Consider the following 15814-nt stretch of genomic DNA (forward strand, 5'->3'; position numbering starts at 1 on the left):
ACGGCGACCGGCAGCGTGCCCCCTGCAGCGTGCTGCCCTGCTTGGGGTGGCCGGATTCCCAGAGCTGCCCCTGCTTGGGGGAGGGGCAAAAGGTGGCAAGAAATAGGGTGATCAGACAGCAAGTGTGAAAAATCAGGACTGGGGGTGGGGGGTAATAAGTGCCTATATTTAAAAAAAAAAAGACCCAAAAATTGGGACTGTCCCTATAAAATTGGGACATCTGGTCATCCTAGCCGGAAGAGGCAGGGTGAGCGTGTAGCTGGGGCAGGAGGAGGCAGGGTGGGGGGTGGGTCCTTGGGGGAAGTGGTGGTAGAGCGGGGGTTGAGCAGCACCAGGGAAATCAGCAAGTCGGTGCCTGTGGCTGGGACCCCAGAGGTTGCAATGCCTGGAGCAGGGAGGAGAGCCCAGCGGGCCCCGGGGGACCGGAGCCGTCAGGGGACCCTTTGAAACACCCTGCATGGCAGGAGCCCAGCCCGAGACACACCCCATCCCTGACCGCCCATGGGCTGCGTTGCAGCAGCTGGTGGCTCGCGCCCCCCAGGTGCCCAACTGCGCGGGAGGCTGCGCGGACCGGACGCCCGTTGCGCGCATCGCCCTTTTAAGAGGCGGGCCGGGTCGCCACGTGCGGCGTGTGAGTGACGGCGCGACATAAACAGCAGCAGCAGCCGGGAGCCGCGTTTGACCGATAATAACCTCCCCGCGCGGCGCTGCCGGGCAGCTATAAAAGGAGCGGCGGGTTCGCGCCCCTCGTCTTGCAGCAGCTCCCGGGCGGCCGCGCAGCTCACTGCACTGCTGCGCGCACGGGGCCGGGGCTCCGCGCAGCGGGGAGACCGCAGTGGCAGCCAGGTAGGGCTCGGCTGGCTGGCGCTTGCTGTCCGGGGTTGGGGGCTCGGTTTGCAGCGGGGCTGTGTGGGGAGGTGCTCGGGGCTGGGCTGTGTCTGGAGCGGCGCTTCTAGTGAGCTTTGTTTGCAGGGTCGCTTCTCTCTGTTCCCCTGGGGCAGCCCCCCAGTCTCTCCCCTCTTCACCCGCGCGGGACGCTCCTTTGCGGCTTGCCCCCCCCCCCGTTCCCTGCTTCTCCCCTCACCTGCATGTTAAAGGTATTTGTTCACTTCCAGTCACTGACACAAGATGCCCCGGTGTTGCATTTCTTCTACTCGAGCAATAGCTAACCAGGGCCAGTCCGGCTGGGGCAGGGGGACACCTCTTTGCCCAAGAACTGCTTTGCTTCCCCCCCCCCCTTCTCCCCCGGTGACCAGACAGCAAGTGTGAAAAGTCAGGATGGGATGGGGGGTAATAGGAGCCTATATAGGAAAAAGACCCCAAAATCGGGACTGTCTGTCCCTATAAAATCGGGACATCTGGTCACCCTCCCCCCCCTTTCCGCTTTCTCAGAAGGAGCCTCAAGTTGGGGCTGCTGAGGCAGGAAGGGAGGGAGCCCAAACAGACAGACTAGCTAGAATTGACCGAGAGTAACCCCAGGCGTGTGAGCGCTGGTTCCTTAGAAAAATAACAATTGAAGACATCATCCTGGCCAAGCTGTTTTTGCACACACTGCCGGTGCCTGGCTTGGGGACTGGGCATTCGCTTCCAGGAGAAAAATGATTCTTGCAGGAGAGACTCCAGCTCCAAGGAATGTTGTTTGCAAGAAAAAAATTGAAGGGATCCAGCGAAAGAGAGGGGAAAATGGAAAAATAGCTGCTGATCAACTCAAGGCTACCTTGTGAATTTCATGGTTTCCTGTTCCATTTCCAGTGACTTAGGAGCCCTGCCTGGGAGCATGTTTGTGCAGAATAGAAAGAAGTGTTTGGGACTAGGGGAGTGCTTTTTATTTTTCTGAACAGCATAGTTCACTTTATTTGGGGTTCTTGTGGGGTACATATTTCATGCTCCCTGCATTTATTCCTCCATTGTGCGATGTGAAAGCCTAATGGGTCAGAATCTGATCTCAGCTACAGCAGTGTCAATCCATTAAAGTCAGTGGAATTACTCCAGATGCCTACAAGATCAAAATCTGTCCCGGGACTTCTTTATGAGTGACAGCAACTTTAAGGGAGTGTTACATCCTTTTGTTTCTACGTTATAGCTGATTACCCTAAATTGGTACACTCTAACCTATTATCAGCCTATTATAAACAGTGATGTTTGATTTCTATTTTTTTAAAAAGTATCAAAATAAAGCAATGAGATTCAAGTTGCAACTTGAAAACCGCTGAGATTTTTCACCAAAAATTCCTTTTCATTCTAGCACAGATAACACATTAAGAATTCAAATGAACATTTCCCAATTCTTGTTTTTGATGATAAAAACATAAATAAAAATAAAGACACAAAATATAGTTTTAACCTAAATACAATCTTTTTTAACCTCAGGGAAACATTTAGGGCAGATTCTCCGGTGGGGTGAATTAGGTAAGCCAGTGTGCTCAAATGTTTGGTTGAATTGGTGCCTAAATGGAAACCGAGCTTTCTTGAAAATCTGGCCACATTAATAAATTAAAATACTAAAATCCAAACAGTGGATCCTATGTATAATCAAACACTATTCACAGTAGAAAACAAATGTGCTTTAATTTTCATGATGTTTCATTAAAAACTGGTGTGATAAAGGTCCTTATGCAGTGCTTTATAACCCCAAAGGAAGCATTGTTAAAGCACAACCAAAATCAAGCTCATAGTGAGGTTTAATAGGGATTATGTGCCTTGTGCCTAGCTCTTACTGCACATTTTGCGTCTTTTAAGAAATCGAAATGGAAGTATATGGTGAGACATCCCGGAAACAAATGGATCATTGTGAGCTTCTGTGGTGCCCTTGCAGACTGTTATGCTAAATACATAATATCAGGGACTCTTGGTGTACTATATTCATGACATAACATGACAGATGTAACTGCACTTTCTGAGCCACTACAATCCATTGTCAATGGGAGCCTGAACGTATGCAAAAATAATGCTGTGCAATCTGTGCCTTGTATTGCACCTGCCTATTAACAGCCAGACTCTGATACCTTTAGTCACACTGAGTAGCACCTTACTCCACAAATAGCCCAACTTCAGTGGGGCTCCATGGGAAATAAATTTCTACTCAGCTGTGTTTGAGTCATGCAGTAAAGTGCTATGCATAGCTGCAATGGGTAGCTAACCACTGGAACAGATTACGAAGGGGATAATATCGCTTGGAGTCTTCAAACTGAGATAGTATGTCTTTTTAAAAGAGCTGCTCAGTTTTAACCAGATATTACTAGGTTAGATGCAGGAATTGCTGGGTGAAATTCTCTGGCCTACGTTATGCAGGCCAGGTTAGATTATTGCAGTGAGGCCTTACAATCTCTGAGTCAGTGTTAGTAAGCTGCCCCCAAATAGTCACACTTAAATTCTCCTTAAAAAAACAAACTCCATTAAAAAAAAAATTCAAATCCACTCTTCTCCATTATGTTGGTGTTCTAAGTGTGAAATAAGCATCCCGAAATGCAGTTGACTCTCGACTTTTTTGCATTTGCAAAAGTTGTGATGGCCTAATATACATATTATAAAGTTCCCAAATATGGCTCAATATTAAATAATGCAAACAAATATTAAAAAAAAGTACAGAATGACCTCTTCACCACAGACCCTAATTGTGCCATCTATTCGATAATAAGGTGTTTTTGGAAAAATCTGTAAATACCTATGTACAGCATAGACAGTAGAGGGTTTTATAGGATTAAATTCTAAACAGTAATGGTGCCAATCACTGGCTGAATACTGTGGGCCTAATTCTCATTCACATTAGGTTCTTTAGTATAAATTTCAACCCAGCCTTGTATGTTTTAGAAGTTGTTTCAACTCTCCAATATTTCCATCATATTTAAATTTCAGCCTGCTTATTCCAGCCTGCTCCTCTGAACAAAGAAACAAGCAAATGCGACATTCACAATGTCTTTAAAAAAAATCAGACCTAAGGGCCAATCCTGCAGTCTTTACTCAGGCAACATTCCCATTGACTTCCTTGCAGCAGGGTTTATGGAGTTTTTGTAATGAAGTTTTGTTCTCATTTACTGCAAGGTGAATCAGAAGTAACCTCACTGACCTCAGGGTAGAATCTAACCCGGAGTATGAGAGTGCAGAGTTCAGTCATAAATTAATCAAATGAGATGTGATTTCAAAGGAAAGTCTTCTCTAGGCTACATATAGGGTGCAATGCCATTGATGGAGAGTTCCCAGGTGTGCGAATGGTGGCAGAATTTGGCCCACAAAAGCATGGAAATACAGAGTTTTGCCTATAGGTCTATCCTTTTAACCCATCCTACCATGTCTGAGTATTACATCGCTTATAGGCTTTGGGCAGTGGGGAACATCGTTTACCACATGAGCTGCACTGCCTAGACCAGTGGTCTCCAAACTTTTTTGATCGTGCACCCCTATCAGTAAAAAATTTTTGAGCATGCACCTCCAATATATGTATATTTATTTATGTATAAATTATATAATGTACTAATGTACTAATATATTATGTACATTATAAAACATACACAAAAATAGAAATTAAAAAAGATGAGATAAAGATGAAATAATTTAAAAAAAATATTGTTTGTTTTATTAACGGTACAAAAAACCTTTTTGCTCTCACAAAAATATTAATATTTTTAGTGAGAGCAATGTGATTGAATATGCTTCATTATTTCTGAAAATCTTGGTTTAACGCTTTGATACAGCAATTCGAAAGTCAGGGTTAGGTTTAGGGTTCGGGAGGGCACTCAGGGTAGAGGTGCGGGGTCTGAGAGGGAGTTAGGGTGCTCAGGGTGGGGTCAGGGAGGGAGTTAGGGTGTGGGAGGGCGCTCAGGGCTGGGGCAGGCAGGAGGGGCAGCTCCTGTTTGGTGCAGTGGGTGTGCAGGTGGCTCTGCACAGCACGGCACCGCCCCCATGGCTGCGATTCTGGGAGCCACCTCCTCTCCCCCCCCATGCCAGGCAGGACCACTGGGAATGCAGGGACGTTAGGGGCTGCAGGGCCCTGGCCTGCAGCTCTGAAGCCCCTTTCGGAATGTGGCCCTGCAAGCACGGGCCGGAGGACTCAGGAGGAGCAGGGGCAGCCGCGCAGCCAGTGGCCAGAGAGAGGTTCCGCTTTCCCCATCAAAGCCCCACTTCTCTCCAGCCGGCTTTGAAGAGGAAAGCGCTGCTTCTTTCCCGCCACTGGCTGCACGGCTGCCCCTGCTCCTCCACGGGCCGGAGGACTCAGGGCTGGATTCTGAAAGGGGCTTTAGATCTGCAAGCCGGGGCCCCCTTAGCCCAGGGCCCTGCAGCCCCGAAAGCCCCTGTTTTCCAGGTGGCCCTGCCTGCCTGGGGGGGGAGGGGGACATCTTCCCCACTTGCTTGCTCCCTCCCTCCTCTGGCTGCCCCCCCTTTTTTTCCTCTGGCGACGCTCCTCCCGCCATGCCCCCCAATGGATTGTCCTGCGCACCCCCTGGGGTGCACGCACCCCACTTTGGATACCACTGGCCTAGATACTAAGTTACCTAGAACTGATATGGGAACTCATGGTTGGAATTTCACCCCCAAATGAGGAGTTAGGCACAAAGGGCATGATTGTGATCAAACTCCAGTGTAACTCCATTGAAGTCCATGGTGGTGTTTTTGATTTACCTTGGTGTAAGTGAGAGCAGAATCAGTCCTAATCTTTTAATTTAACTCCAGATTTCCTTACTTTCCATGGTGATGTGGGGGGAGCAAATTTTCTCTTGGTGTAAACTGACAGAGCTTCATCGACTTCAGCAGAGCTCTTCTAGCTTATATCAGCTGAGAATTTGACTGTGGAACTTAAATATTATTTTAATCTATTTTTGTGTGTACATACCCGGCGTATGCAGTTGCGGAGTATGTTAAGAATATACATTAGCTATGTATTATTGATCCTGCAAAAGAGAGAGGGATACTTTAAAAATACATTCCAGACTTTAGCCATACTTCTGAACTTTAGAAGACTTTTCTCTGTCACACAGTAAGGAATCTGAAAATGCTAGACATCAGAAGAATGTTAATGTCACTATGTCCCAGTTATTGATGGAATATGTCAATAGATTTTTTTTCTGTGTTCTGTTATGGGTAGGTTTTATAAAGGGAAAAGGCTAGTTCTGCCTTTTTTTTTTTAAAGCATTTGTCATTGGACAAATACATGTGATCTCGCCTCAAGGACTGTGGCAGAGAGGCAGAGTAGGATGGAAAACTGTTGATGCAGCTTTTCTGACAAAACAGCCTAACATCATGGACAGATAAAGAACACTCGGAGCATTTTATTATTCTGAGCAGTAGGGTAAAAGGTTGATTAAAGATTATAATAGGAATGAACATCAGAGCCTGTAGTTTAAACAGGATAAATATCCACATGCAAGTTGACTTCTTATGCCCGTTAGTTATTTTCTGTGGGAGTGCTGCTTAGAAGAATGCTAGCTTAATCCAGTAAAGGACCATTTTGCATTATGTTAACTTCATTAGGGAACAATTGGCATTAGACAGGAAAAAAAGAGTAGTTCCAAGACTGTACCAGTTTGGGCTAGACTGAAAGGTATATTCTTTGGGAATAAGCAAACAATGCCCGGGACTCTGACCACAGAATCTAGAGAGCATTTAAAAGGAAATCTGATTTTCTCTTTTAATTGAGAGACCAAGTTAGCGGTGCCATAGAAAAGATTTGTAAGTGACCAAAAGTTATTACCCTCAGATGGTCATTTGTCCCATGTGAAATAATTTGTGGACTATCACTCCAAAAACCTCTCACTAAATTTTATACTAGTTAACAGTCCTGGGGGTTTGGGGTGCAGGAGCGGGTATGCAGTGCTCGCTCCAGGAGGGGGCTCAGGCCTGGGGGTTAGGGTGCATCCTCCCGCTGGGCAGCACTTACCTCTGGCAGCTCCTGGTCAGCGGCGGGCACAGCAAGGGTAAGGCAGGCTCCTTGCCTACCCCGGCTCCACACTGCTCCTGGAAGGGGCCAACGCACCCCTGGGGGCAGGGGGCACATGGCTCTGTGTGCTGCCCCTCTCTGCAAGCACCACCCGCACAGTTCTCCCGGCCAATGGGAGCTGCGGGGGTGGTGCTTGCAGGCAGGAGCAGCGCGTGGAGGGAGTGGCTGGCCACTTCTGGGAGTGGCATGGGGCTGCCTTAGTGGCAGCCATGTTGCCCACCGGAGATCACAATTGACTGGTTGGTGACCACTGACTTAGAGGGAGAGAGAGAGATTGAGTCTGCTCTACAGCCTTAGCTAACAGCCAGCTGGCTTTTAGTTCATGCAGCAGAGGCTCATGCACTAAGCTCTACAAGTCCCAGGTTCAATCCTGCCCGCCGATATGTACAGTGCTTAGCACGATGGGGAGCAAAGTTGGGGGCGTCTGGCTATCCTAATACAAATAATACTAAAGTTAAGAGATGACTGTACCAGACACACATGAGAGCACAGTCTTTCTCAGAACTGGGGGAGCTAGCATTCTTCTATCCCTTCCGAGATATGCATCTCCTTGAGGACAGCAGGAGGGAGATCTTTCTGTCCGTGTCCTCTTGCTGAGTTTAAGGCCCAAGTTTTCCTGAAGGAACAGTGCTTTCGCAGGTACGTTCTGTGCCTGCACAAAGCTGCATGTGTATAGTTGTCCTCAGAACTCACTGTGGATGCAAATATTAATTAACTTCTTTGCGTGGAATTTTCCAAAGCTCTCAGCATTGGCCTAGCTCTGCTCTCACTGAAGTCAAGAGTTTCACCTGATTGATTTCAGTGGGAGCAGAGTTAGGCCGAAAGTCCCACCCCCTACCTACCATTTGTTGTGGGAGCAACAGCTCTGGCCCTCCTATTTGTGGGTGCACAAACGAAGGCCATGTGAAAGCTGGTTGACATCAAGCCCTAAACAGGTAGCTCTAAAAGGTCAAAGTGACGACTGTTTATTAAACAGAACTGACCGTGTCCTGTAGTTACATAACTCTGCTGTTTAACCTAAAAAAGAAGTGTCTCAAAACTGTTTCTTTGTCTTCCTTTTAAATATTGTGTTTTTTAAATTATTATTTGCCCCATTAAACTGTGTTGGCAATTCCTGCTGTCTAGGAGTTTTTTCCATTGACTTCAGTAGAGTCAGGGTTTTACCTTTAATCCCTGTTTGCTTACAGGGGATGGACACCACATCCTCTTTTCTTGATGTCTTCTGATTCCCTCAGACCGCTTCTTACTCTCCCTGAAGCCTTTTTCCCCCCTTTCATTTCCTGTCCTCTCGGTTCTTTTTTTCTTTTACTAGAGCCTCCATCCCAGGTTCATGTCATCATTTCACTAATGCTACATTCTAGACCCTTCTCAGTCCCAGTCACACATGGTAAGGTCTGGATTTACTGCAATATCCAGACATTTATAAGCCAGATCCTCAGCAGATACAGACCAGGTTAGTTCCTTTGACTTCAGGGGTGATAATGGAATCTGGCTGGTAATCAGAGGAGAGCTGAGGAGAAGGGTGGTTGAAGGTTTTTGAGTGTGACAGACTATATGAATCCAAGTTAAAGAGCACCCTCTGTTTGTGATATAAGTGTGCACCTCAGCAAGAATATGATAGAGAAAGGGAGTTTCTCCAAGACTTGCAGACACAGCAATGCCAAAGGAGCTGCTGTTGGTGTTCTGTGATACAAATATGCACATGGGCAAAAACCACAAGGGGTATGAACTGTGCTTAGGAGATTTCATCCTAAACTCTATGAATGAGAGAAAAAGTGTTACTAGATATTGCTGATTAATGGATGACAGCCAGTACATGGTTCCAAAACACAGTGAGCCATTTGATCACATATGACAGTGGTGGAAACAAAAGCCAGATGAATACAATGTTGAGGAAATCTCAGTTGAGTTATGGACTGCTAAGTGACACCTGGCAAGATGGCAGTGCTGCAGCACAAACCTCTTGTGGCAAAGACTGCAGCTGAGTGTTGGACGAGAACGGAACTAAGGTAAAAAGAAACAGGATTAAAGTACAGATGTTAAGGGGAAGTGCGCAGAGAAGTGTTTGCAAGCAGTACATGATAATTATCCGGAAATAGATTTGGCATCGGCTGAAGAGTGGAACTACCTCCAAAGAACATGAATTGTGGCATCAAAGAGGTTTGTGGATGATACCGATGGAGAAAACCAAGGGGGAGAGAGGAGCAGTGGTGGACTGATGAAGTGCAGATAGCAACTGAAACAAGAAAATGGTGCACAAAGAGAGAGGAATAAGCCTGTTGATTGCTAGTAGAAGCAAAGTGAGCTGCCAAGAGGCAGTGAAGAAGGCCCAAGAGAATGCCCTACATTTCCTGTATGCTGAGCATGTAAACTACCCATAGCTGACTTGCAAAAATATCTCTGTCACTGCAAAAATGAGAGGCAAATGGATGGAGGATGGTATTGTTCATAACTTACAAGTGAAGGAAAGGTGGAAACAATCCTTTGATAGTCTTTTAAATGAGGCAGAGTTGCCAACATGTGATCCTAATGTGGTGCCTGAGCCTGACATAATGGAGGAATTGGTGAGACACGCAATCCAGATAATGAAGAATAGTAAGGCAGAGAGATGTGGTGCTGGATCTGGTGAAAGCCTTGGGCAAGAGAGGCATGAAATGGATGAACATTAAAGCCATATGGCAAGACAAGAACATTCCCAGAGATTGGTGCAAGTCTGTCCTGATGCCTGTATATAAGAAGGTAAGCATCAATGATTGTGGAAACTTTTGAGGGATAGAGGTGAAGCTACTGAATGCGCCTTGGACGTCAGGACTAGGAGGATGGTGGAACCCCACCTTGAACAAGAACAGTTGGGTTTTAGGAAAAGATGAGGAACCACAGATGCCATGTTTGTAATTTGGCATGAGAAAGGGAAGCGGCTAAGTACCACAGGACCGCATCTGGGATTCTACAGGCCGAGAAAAGGCATATGATACAGTGGACAGGAGGCTGCTCACACCAGTGCTGAGGAAATATAGAGTGTCTGAGGATTTAATAATGTCAACTGAATGAGTATGCTGAACATGTTTTGGAACTAAAAGTCCCTTTGAAGGAGAAGTCAGATGGCACCAGGGGTCGGCCCTCAGTCCACTGATATTGATCCTACTGATATGCTATGTCAGCAGGAAGATCCCAAAAGGAAAAGGTGAGAAACTGCTGTATAGCAATAAGGGCATCCTCCAAAGACCTGGAGGTACTAGTAACCCAATGGTTAGGGCTGCCAACTTTCTAATCGCACAAAACCGAACACCCTAGCCCTGCCCCTTCCCTGAGGCCCTGCCCCCCCACTACGTTCTTCCCCCCCCCCCACACTCACTTTCACTGGGCATATATATATCCTGAGGGATCCTGTTTAAAGTGATTTGGGCATCAAGCCAAGGAGTTTTGTTTAGATCCGAGAGACTGAATCACTATGTGAACTGAGATTATTTAAGCAACTTCCTGTAATTTTGTCACTGTGCTTCACATTGTAAACTTCCAGTCTGGTGAGACTAGGGATACAAGAAAGTTACCATACACACAGGGGCGGCTCTAGAGCCCAGCGGGGCAAGCACCCGCCTGGGGCGGCCCTTTCCCAGGGGGGCAGGCTGCTGCTGGGACCTGCTGCGCGTCATGCCTGGGAGAGGTCCACCCAGCCTCGACGGACGACTGACCTGCCGCCGGCAACTGACGACGGGGCTGGCTGGTCCGCGCTGCTCCTGGACCTCTCACATGCATGACTCAGGCGCAGCAGCGCCGCGCACGCCGCGCGGACCACGCAGCGCCGGCTCCAGCTGCGCCAGCGAGCCAGCCGCCGCTCGGCCCAGCGCCCGCGCCCGCGCTCCGCTGCCTGCTGCTCGGGGGCGCGGGCGGCGGCGGGCGGGCGATTGCCAAATTTGTTGAATGGCCCTGCATACACACTGCAAGTTAGTGCAAAGCTTTCTTTCCTTTTTTTAAATTTCAAGCTGCCTTCATTGTTTGACTTTCACAGCAATAAAAGTGCATACTATTAAGATGGCAGGCAAATCACTTTAGTCTTGGTTAAAATGTGAATTTGTTTTTATTTTTAAGCATTAGCAAACAAGACTTGGATATGTTTATTAACACACACAGGCCCAGATTGTTAGCTGGCATGAAATGATGTAAACTAGCTGAGGATCTTGCCCATAACTATCAACCAAGAGTAATTATTGTGTGATTAAACTCGTCCCTATTGCCTGCTGAGTCAGCAGTTGCCTGGATGTGCTGCAAAAAGGAGAGCTGCAAATACAAACCAGTGATTTAAGTAGGGGGGAGCTCTTACAGAATGAAGTTTTAAGGCTATATAGGAAATTGGAGGCTGGATTTGCCTATATGGAAAACCTGAGTGATATAGAAGCTAGCGTTTGGGAATTCTGAAAGCTGTTTCCAGTGACTGTCGGTTCAGTTGATGGCAGTCCTGTGCTGCAGCTAGAAGGTTGTAGGTTCAAAGCTCTTATCTACAGCTGATACTGTTATGCTGCTACAGTGCTTTCTAGCACTTAGACCAGGAGACTGAGAATTGGGGTCTGTTGATTGTATTCCCAGTTCTGCCTCCAGTTTACTGGATGATCCTGGGTAAGTCACTTAACTTCTGTCTTGGTTTCCCAATTTGTAAAGTAAGGCTAGTGATGCTTTAACAACTCTCTCTGTAACTTGACTTGGCTTCATTAAAGGAAAGATGTTCTAAAAGCACAAAGTATTTTTTTATTGCCATCAAAGTACCATTGTTTGACTGACTTGTCAAACTGGGGTCCTGACTCCCCATCTCCACTGGCCCTCCAGGTGGAAATTGACAATTCTGTGGCACTTCTAGAGAAGGCTTTTGGAGAAACCCAGGGCCCAGTCCAATTGAAAGCTGCACACTTTGGAAAGTTGTTCAAGAGTTTAAAGTCTTTGTGTGAGCTGGTGTTGAGCACGTAATAGATACTGCGACTCAGATCTCTCTCTTTGTTGTCCCAAAGAATTTCACAAACCCCTTTGCCATGGAATCCATTACTATTTTAGCACCAGTACCAATGAAAGCTTGCCTTGTGTGCACATGCTGTTAGCGGTGCTTTCTCTCTCGACTTGACCAGAACTAAGTCTAAAGCTGTCTGCCTTAAGTCCATTGGTCCAATTAAAGTTGAAGAGTTTACTGTAACTATTAGAGTTTTAATATAAGCTTTTCTCCAGATTTCTGCACCTTGTTATGGTAACTTCTTGTCCTGTTAAAGGCAGTGATCACATATGTAACTACGTAGAAAAAGCTCTTAGTTGTAGCTGCTGTATCCCATTGTGCTAGGAGAAGCTGGAATTTGACATCTGATTTGAAGAGCTTTCAGGCAGATGGTGAAGGCTGAAGACTGTGATTTAGGAGAGCTGCATATAATTCCCAGGTCTGTGGCAGGCGCCTTATGTGACCTTGGGAAAGTCACTTAGGCCCAGGTCCCCAGAGGTATTTAGGCACCTAACTCCTATGGACTCCAATGGGAGTTAGACCCTTAAACACTTTTGAGGTTTAAGGCCTTAATCTCTCTCTGGTCTGTGCCTCAGTTCTCCATCTGCAAAATAGGGATAATAGCACTTCCTTTGACTTGTTTATTCGGAATGGTAACTCTTCATGGCAGGGATGGTCTCTTGCTATTTGTATGTACAGCACCTGGCACAGTGGGGCACCGATCTCAGCGGGGAGCTCTAGCATTACCACAATACTACAAGTAAGGGCTTTGCAACGCTAAGCCCAGAACCATAGGGATAGAAGTGACCACAAGGGTTATCTAGTCTAACCCCCTGCCAAGATGCAGGATTGTTGTGATTGTTTACCAAATGCAGCCTGGAATTGCTTAAAGGAAAGTAAATAAAAGACGTTTCATGCATTGAGTCAGAGTTTAACACCAGAAGGGACCTTTAGTTCAGTTAGTCGGTATCTGACAGACCATTAAATTTCACCCAGTTACATTATGTTGAACCCAGTAACTTGTGTTTGGCTAAAGCGTAACTTCCAGAAAGGCATCGGAGATGGAGACTCAACTGTTTCCCTTGGTAGCTTGTTCTAGTGGTTAATCACTCTCACTGTTAAACTCAAATTTGAAATAAGGCACACATTTTTATCTGGCTTCAGCTTTCAGCCATTGATTCTTGTGCCTTTGCCTGCTAGATTAAAGAGCCCCTTAGCCCTCAGTACGAGAAGGTTCTTGTACACTGTAGTCAAGTCACTTCACAATCTTCTTCTTAATAAGATAAACAGGCTGAACGTTTTCAGTGTCTTGCTGCAAGACATTTTTTCCAGCTCTTGAATTGTTTTTATGGCTACTCTGGTTTGGTTTGATAAGATTCATTTTAGAACCTGATCCAAAGTCCACGAAGTCAACCATTGATTTCAGTAGGCTCTGCATTTAATCCTCATTGCTCATGCAAGAGGCTGAATAGATCATTTAGGAGCAGTGCCGTAACCAGGGCAAGGTGAGTGAGGCACTTGCCTCAGGTGCGCAAAGCCAAGGGGTGCCTGGCTCTCCCGGCTGCTGCTGCCTCTATGGCAACAAGAGTCGCCGGCCGGCCGGCAGAGGGCTGAGAGTGGGCAGCCAGCTGCTGCACGTCAGGAGGGGTGGGAGGAGGCGCACACGTGCTTCGCAGCCCTCCCCTCCCCCGGCACCCACCTAGAGGAGACGCTGGGAGACACTGGATCATTGGCAGTGGACCTCACTCACCTAAGCAGCTGCTCGGGCTTCGGTGAGTGTTTAAGCCTGTTATCCGCCCTCCTTCCCCCAGCCACCACTCCTGCAAACACTGGGCAAGGGGTAGCCCCATCCCCCACCCCCAGTGAGGCTATGGCGGGGGGCAGCAGGGGAGGAAGGAAGCCACATGTGATGGCAGTCCCCTCCCACCCCAGCACCCACCACCCCCTCTCCGGCCCCCAAACTCTGTCCCAGAGCCTGCACCCAGCCTTCCGCACTCCCTCCCAGAGCCTGCACCCCTCCACCCATCCTGCACCCCACCCTGTTCACCAGCCCAGAGCCTGCACCCAGCACCCAAACTCCGTCCCAGAGCCTGTACCTCCACCCCCTCACGCCCCCAAACTCTGTCCCAGAGCCTGCACCCAGCCCTCCGCATTCCCTCCCAGAGCCTGCACCCCTCCACCCATCCTGCACCCCACCCTGTGCACCAGCCCAGAGCCTGCACCCAGCACCCAAACTCCGTCCCAGAGCCTGTACCTCCACCCCCTCCCACCCCCAAACTCTGTCCCAGAGCCTGCACCCAGAGGCCCTGCCCCAGCCCAGAGCCTGCACCCAGCACCCAAACCCCATCCCAGAGCCTGTACCCTCACCTCTTCCCACACACCCTCTCCTGCCCCCAAACTCCCTCCCAGAGCCTGCATCCCAGAGCCGATCCTCTCAAGCATCCTACACCCCAGTCCCCTGCCCCAACCCAGGGCCTGCACCCCAGACCTCCTCCCCCCACCCAAACTCCCTCGCAGAGCCTTAGGCAGGTGGGGAGCAGCGTTCGGGGGTGGGGGCGAGCTCTGAGTGTTCTGGGCACAATCAAAATTTCTATAAACCTGCCGCCCCTGATACCTGGAGGTGTATACCTGGAGGAGGCGAGCGGCGAGTCGGTGGATGGAGGGGGGCATCCATTTTCAGTATTTTAATTGTTGGTACTGCATTGATTGACTGCTGTGTGCATTAATGTAGTGACCCCCTGGGTCTTTGAATGAGGCTTTATACTGGGGGTGAGGAGGCGAGCAGCGAGTCGGTGGCTGGAGTGGGGCAAATCTCCCAGATTCAAAATCTGGGACTGTCTTTTGGTCCTTTTTGCTGCTTTTCTCTGGGCTGTGGGTTGTCCCAATGCTGCAAAGAGGGTGTTCCCAAAGGAAGTATCAGAGGGGGAGCCGTGTTAGTCTGGATCTGTAAAAGCAGCAAAGAGTCCTGTGGCACCTTATAGACTAACAGACGTATTGGAGCATGAGCTTTCGTGGGTGAATACCCACTTTGTCGGATGCATGTATCGGACGAAGTGGGTATTCACCCACGAAAGCTCATGCTCCAATACGTCTGTTAGTCTATAAGGTGCCACAGGACTCTTTGCTGCTTTTGCTCCTAACCCCAAGGCCGTCAGTATGTCTGCTCTTTTCTAGTCAGCCTGCTTGATTGTCCTTGGTCTGGCTCCCAGCCCCTCTCCAAGGGTTGCAGCTGTCTGGAGGTGCTGCCTTCCATGCCTTCCTCAGTCACACCTCCTTCATTCAACAGGGCAATTGATTACAAAGTGGGGGGAAGATCTTATTTTACTTCTAGCAAAAAGACATTTTTCTTTTACCTTAATTATAGTACCTCAGGGACCCGCTATAACATATTACCAGGGTTGGATACAAAGTCATATAAAAGTTATACAAAAATGTATAATGCAGAGATTTATCTACAACTGCATTGATTCACTGCTGTGTGCAGTAATATAGTGACCCCTGGATCTTTGAATGAGGCTTTATACTTGGGGGTGAGGGGGCAAGCAGGTGGGCAAGTGGCGGGTGGGCAAAGAGGCGAGCAGTGAGCCAGCAGGGGCTCTAGGGGCGGGCATGGGGGTTTCTGGCAGGGGAGAGAGAAGGTGAAAGGAGGCGAGTGGTGGGTGGGGGACTGACTAGGAGGGACGCAGCAAGCCAGCAGGGGACTAATGGGTGAAGAGGGGTGTGATGGTGGGGCTGAGCAGGGACGGGGCTGGTCCTATTTTACTACTGTGATCTGGTCACTCTATGCCTGCCGTTTCTTCTCTTCCCCCACCCCACCCCCTTCAGCCCACAGCTGGTTCGGCGGGGCGGCGCTGGGGAAGGAGGGTTTGTTTGCGCGGGGCAGGCAGTGCTGGTGGTGGTGGTGGGGG

The 15814-nt window shown here is 48.3% G+C and overlaps 1 protein-coding gene across 2 annotated transcripts in view; it reads left to right on the top strand.

Annotated features, from left to right (window-relative positions):
- The first annotated feature begins 699 nt into the window (after positions 1–699).
- ABCA1 (ATP binding cassette subfamily A member 1) overlaps positions 700–15814 on the top strand; it is a 140436-nt gene continuing 125321 nt past the window's right edge. Inside the window, exon 1 of one of the 2 annotated variants that reach the window (XM_039544424.1) lies at positions 700–846. The gene's annotated coding sequence lies outside the window, so the exon portion shown is untranslated. Of the gene's footprint in view, positions 847–13655; positions 13679–15814 lie in introns of those variants that run through there. The other variant, XM_039544425.1, reaches the window with a different exon arrangement.

Source organism: Mauremys reevesii, linkage group 6 (genome assembly GCF_016161935.1).
Source record: "Mauremys reevesii isolate NIE-2019 linkage group 6, ASM1616193v1, whole genome shotgun sequence".
NCBI classification, from domain to species: Eukaryota; Metazoa; Chordata; order Testudines; family Geoemydidae; genus Mauremys; species Mauremys reevesii.